Source organism: Neophocaena asiaeorientalis, unplaced genomic scaffold (assembly GCF_003031525.2).
Source record: "Neophocaena asiaeorientalis asiaeorientalis breed wild unplaced genomic scaffold, Neophocaena_asiaeorientalis_V1.1 scaffold172, whole genome shotgun sequence".
Taxonomy (NCBI): Eukaryota; Metazoa; Chordata; class Mammalia; order Artiodactyla; family Phocoenidae; genus Neophocaena; species Neophocaena asiaeorientalis.
In genome coordinates, this window is record NW_020173716.1 from 183,639 (window position 1) to 189,637 (window position 5,999).

General features: G+C 42.2%; 1 pseudogene; it reads left to right on the forward strand.

Moving 5' to 3' along the window:
- The first annotated feature begins 711 nt into the window (after positions 1–711).
- LOC112403266 (60S ribosomal protein L31 pseudogene) lies at positions 712–1,077 on the forward strand (annotated as a pseudogene).
- Positions 1,078–5,999: the final 4,922 nt, after the last annotated feature.

Sequence of the window (5,999 nt, forward strand, 5' to 3'; positions counted from 1 at the left end):
ACAGGAGTTCTCAGGGAGATTACCTGATGTTATACCTGGAATGGCCCATGTTGGACACAGGAGTGGGCTGAGACTGGCACCCAGGCTGTAGGAAATGCAGCAGACAGAGATACAGCGTCTAAAGGAAAATGAAAATCCAGGCAGATAGTACAAATGAGGTGTCATCAGAAGAGATTTGGCAAATAGACAAAACCTAGTCATCAAGCAAAAGTCTGGAATCAGGAATACTAGAGCAGAAGTTTTGAAATAGCAGCCGGGTAGTAGATCACAGAGAGGTGCACTGAGTGGCTGTTGGAGTAGAATGCAGTTGCTTTTAATAGGGTATCCAAGTTCTCATCCCTTAGCAGGTGGAGAGGGCGCCTCTCAGTGCCCTACATTTATTCAGACCCAATTTAACTTTCTTCATGAAATAGCCTGGTGTGACAAAACTGAAAACATGACAACTGTGAGTATTGGTAGGTTATGACATGTGTAATAATCATACTTGAATGTAGGATACTTTTCTAAGTATGGATTAGAATGGCAAGTAGATGAAAGAAAAAGTTGTGAACATCTGAAAATGGGGCCCTGTATATTTAAATCATGCTGCACCTATGCAATGAACTATGATGCTGGCATTAACAATAATCACAAAGAGTTTTCAATAACTTAAAAATGTTTTCCCTCTCCCACAATACCTCACTCTCTTCCTTTCCAACCTGGGCCCGGAGAATGGCTCAGGCAAAGAAGAATGGTTCTGCCATCAAGGAGGTAGAGACCAGAAGATACATCCTTGACATTCACCAGCTCATCCACGAAGTGGGTTTCAAGAAGTGGGGCCCTCAGGCACTCAGAGAGATCTGGAAATTTGCCATGAAGGAGATGGGAACTCCAGATGTGCACTTTCACACCAGGCTCAACAAAGCTGTCTGGGCCAAAGGAATAGGAATGTCCCATACCGTTTCCATGTGTGGTTGTCCAGAAAGTGTAACGAGGATGAAGATTCACCAAACAAGCAAGCTCTATATGTTGGTTATCTACGTACCTATCACTACTGTCAAAGATCTACAGCCAATGTGGATGAGGGCTAACAGCTGATTATAAAATAAAGTTGTAAAACCACAAAAAAGAAAGTTTTTAACCATTATTCAAAAAGACACGTGCACCCCAATGTGCATTGCAGCACTATTTACAATAGCCAAGACATGGAAACAACCTAAATGCCCATCGACAGATGAATGGATAAAGAAGATGTGGTACATATATACAATGGAATATTACTCAGCCATAAAAAGGAACAAAACTGGGTCAGTTGTGGAGATGTGGATGGACCTAGAGACTGCCACACAGAGTGAAGTAAGTCAGAAAGAGAAAAGCAAATATCGTATATTAACGCATACATGTGGAATCTAGAAAAATGGTACAGATGAGCCTGTTTGCAAGGAAGAAATAGAGACACAGACATAGGGAACAAACATATGGACACCAAGGGGGTAAAGGTGGGTGGGATGAATTGGGAGATTGGGATTGACATATATACACTACTATGTATAAAATAGATAACTGATGAGAACTTGCTGTATAGCACAGGGAACTCTACTTAATGCTCTGTGGTGAACTAAATGGGAAGGAAATCCAAAAAAGAGGGGATATATGTATACACATAGCTGATTCACTTTGCTGTACAGCAGAAACTAACACAACGTAAGCAACTATACCCCAGTTAAAAAAAATAGACATTAAAAAAAAAAAAGGAAACGAAAGCTTTTGCTGTGTTAGGTGGATACAGGAGATTCTTTATAGAATTGCAGATTTTATGTTATAAATTGTATTCAGCTGCTAGAGTACTAAAGAACTGAAATATTAGTGCTCAAGCAAGAGAGAATTTTATATTCCTCTCACAGAAAATAAGTCCAGAGCTGGCAAGGCAGTTCCAGTCATCAGGCACCCTGTCTCTTTCTATTTATCATCTTCAGAGTTGGCTAAAATAGCTGCCAATGCTTTGGCTCTGGTGTCCACGTTCCAGGCAAGAAGTAGAAGTAAAGAAGAGCAAAAAAGCTGCATGCTAACGATATGTCCTCTTTTAAGGGGTATTCCTAGAAGTGTAACAGATGTGCATAACAACAGTGGCTTAAACATGACCAGAGTTTTTTTCCTTAGGGAGCTGCACAGCCTAAGGTCATTATGGCAACCCTGCTCCAAAACACCCTCAAAAATTCAGTCTCCTCTTTTTCTTGTTGGATATCTCCTAGCAACTTCCATTCCAAGATCACCTCAAGGATCAAAATAGCTGCTCAAGCTCCAGCCACCATGTGATATTGTGATTCATAATAAGAAATATATATATTTGGTCTTCTTCCTGGTTTCTGGCACAGAGCTCCTAAACCTTTGGAATTTCCTAAGTGATCAGAGAGATAAAGGTATCTTTGGTTATTCATAACAAGCACGTTTCAACTACATCAGAGTTTATATTAACGAGGTGACTTTGGAAAACCCATAACGATGGAAGCTGGTTGCCAGGGTAACCAACCCTGACTAGGTGCTCAGAGAGTGGCCTTTCCAGAGAAGGCATGGAAGCTCTTCGCCCCTTCCCACATACCTGTCCTGTGTATCTCTTCCACCTGGCTGTTCCTGCAGTGTTCCCTTTTATAATAAACTGATAATTTAGTAGTATACTGTTTGTCTGAGTTCTGTGAGTCACCCTAGAAAATTAATTGAACGCATGGAGGGGGTTGTGGGAACCTCTGATTTATAGCTGTCTGTCAGAAGCACAGATGACAACCTGGGCTTGCGACTGGCATCAGTGGGGGTGTGGGAGTGGCAGTCTGTGGGACTGAACCCTTAACCTGTGGGATGTGACGCTATCTCCAGGTAGTGTCAGAATTGAGTTATATTTTAGAACACACAGCTGGTGTCACAGAACCGATCGGCATGTGGAAAACCCACACATCTGGTGTTACAAGTGTTAAGTGTTCCTAAGTAGAGCATTGAGAGTTGAGAGACACAGAAAGAGTAATAGGAGTGTGTTTTTTCAAAAACTTTACTTACTGTATCAATATTCTAGCCAGCTAAAAAAGAGAAAGAGATAGGAAAGAAGGAGAGGCAAAACAGCCTACACTTGCTGCCTTTTCAGGAAGTCTTCTGGGAGCTTTCATGTAACCTTTCTGCTTATATCTCCTTTGCTAGAACTTAGTCGTATGGCCACACCTAGCTTCAAGGGAGGTTGAGAAATACAGTATTTTCAGGTAGGCACATTAATAAATCAAATAAAGTAAAAATCCAAAAAAAAAAATAAAGTAAAAATCCTAGTACTAAAGAAGCAGGGATCAGCAAACATTGGCCAGGCAGTTGGCAGCCTTTGCCACATCTGTACAATGATTTTAAAACATAACCACATGATTTTAAAACAGAAAAAGCCTTGGGGAATGGGACAAAGACATAAGGCATACATTTTGATTGGGACCAAGGTTGGAGACTTGGAGCTTGAGAAAGGGTAAGGAAAGGCAGGCACTGTGAGTGTGGGGTTGTGGGAAAGTGTGGACATTCAGTGCAGAGGATGTAAAAGTGTTAAGAAGTTAAGGATAAGATGGGCTTCCCTGGTGGCGCAGTGGTTGAGAGTCTGCAGGGGACACAGGTTCGTGCCCCAGTCCGGGAAGATCCCACATGCAGCAGAGCGGCTGGGCCCGTGAGCCATGGCCGCTAAGCCTGCGCGTCCGGAGCCTGTGCTCCGCAACGGGAGAGGCCACAACAGTGAGAGGCCCACGTACCAAAAAAAAAAAAAAAAAAAAAAAGAAGGATAAGAAAGAAAATAATGAAGGGGAGTGTCTCAACTGAAACCAACGTGAGGACTAAGAGCCTGAACAAATGTCCTCCAAATATATATCTTTTATTTTTTTCTTTCTCTTTTGCTTGGCCTCCTTCACTGGGCACATCTCCTATCCTAGGCTCTCGTAGTTGTGACCATCTGTCTCTGTTTCGTAAGCTTACACCTATTTGTATAATATATAGATTGACAGTGTAGCTCCATTAACTCAGGCACACTAACCCTTTTTTGCCAGAGATTGTATCCCCATGCCTGGCTTGGTGCCTGGTACGTAATAAACAAGCAACAAACATTTGCTGAGTTGGAATAAATATGTAAGGAAGCAGTGATAGGAAAAGAATGTTGATAGAGCACGTAACAAGATAAGGTTTCCAGAAAGGTGCCTTTCAAAGATAAAAGATACATGAATTTGTGAGGTATCACATCTTTCCAGAATAGTCTTTGCTATGAACAATTACAAATTGGAAGTTATTCCATTATTATTGGAATGTTATTTCCATTATTATTCTGTTCTTTTCCACCCCAGATATATCTTACATATATTCTTTTACTCTATCTCTACTTAATTGAATCATCTTGTCTCTGCCTGACCCTGGGCTCCTTCTCCCACATCCCCTTCCAGTCCTGTGACGTACATGAATTACCAGTATCTGGGTGGAGTCCAGAAAAGCACACCAAGATTCACAAGAGGATGTGATATTCCTTCCCATTTTATGCTTACTGGTTGTGTGACCTTGCAAAATTTATTTAACTGATCTATGCCTCCACTTGCTGACCTGTAAAGTGGGAATAATAAACTGACAGGTCAGGGTTGGTGAAAGGATTATGTAAAACTTTTAGCAGTCATGGTCTCTAATGTGCATTCAACATATGTTAACAATTACTACTTGTCCACAGAACAGAATGTTAGGAGATGATGCTCACATTTTCCATGGGGAGGCAAGACACTTCCTCAACAATCAGTGCTGAGAGGAAGGACTCCAGCAGGGGTGGCAGTGAGAGAGGAGAAGGGGAAGGCAAAGAGAGGGTTTTCCAAGGTCCCACAACAAGTAAGGGGCAGTACCATGAGGTGGGAAGGTGGGAGAAGGTGATAGAATCCCAACTATACTGGCTCTTGGGGAACTTCCAAGGTCAGGTGGGTGGTAAAGAAAATCTGACTTGAAATTTCCTCTCAGGGGGAGCAACAACCTTGGCTGCAGCCATGTGAGTCATGGGTTCTGGAGAAGAAACAGCACTGACTCAGTGGATTTGAGACAAAGGGAGTTTCCTTAAGGACTAGCTCCTGAATCAGCCACTGTTTGCCTAAGAGAAAATAAACCACACTTGCCAGTTGCATTAGGTAAAACCAAAACACAATATTCTCAAACACAAACTAACTAAGAAAGGAGTTTACTGGCTTGCATAACTGAAAAACCCAGGAGAAGGAAGCTCTTGGCTTCTGTCTTTTTAATCTCCATATGAAGATTCATGTGTGACATGGTCATGCTCCATTCTAAGTCTCCCCTTGGTGACAAGAGAGCTGCAGCAGCCCCGGTCTCACAATGCTTCTGGTTGGGGTCCAGCAGGAAAGAAGAAGTCTGCCACCTTGATGGCTCCAACAAAAGTCCTGGAGTCTCATTAGCATGATTGACCTGCTTGTGAATTAGTAACTTGGCTCAGGCCAAGTATGGGTCACGTAACACCCTCCAGAGTTGAAAGTGGAATTATCTGCATAGGAACCACATGGACTGAGCGGGGAGGGGTGGTCAATCCCCAAACATAAATTGTGGGCTGTTACCAGAAGTAGGGTAAATAGATGTGCATAGCCAGAAAAAAATGTTTACTACACTACCCATTATTTTCTCTTGCCATGTGTTGTAGGCACTGTTGAAATGCTACTGTATTATACACAGTGGGAACCCTGAGAAACATACCCTTGCTTTGGCATTAAGTGTGAAACTTCCTTAGAGGCTAAAGGGCACTAGTAATTGTTCCACACTCCAGTTTAGAGAGTCTTAGCAGTACTGAGCGATCCTACTCATTGGATATAATTCAAACTACTTTTTAGGGTCAATGATGTTGTTCATATCAACGCATTTGTCTCCCCGTTACCCCGCAAGCTGCTAGAAGGCAGGGGTCTAGCTGATTGCCCCACATAATGTCAGTATTAATAAATGATTTATTTACTGATTCATTCACTTAAGGGCTCTGTTTCCAG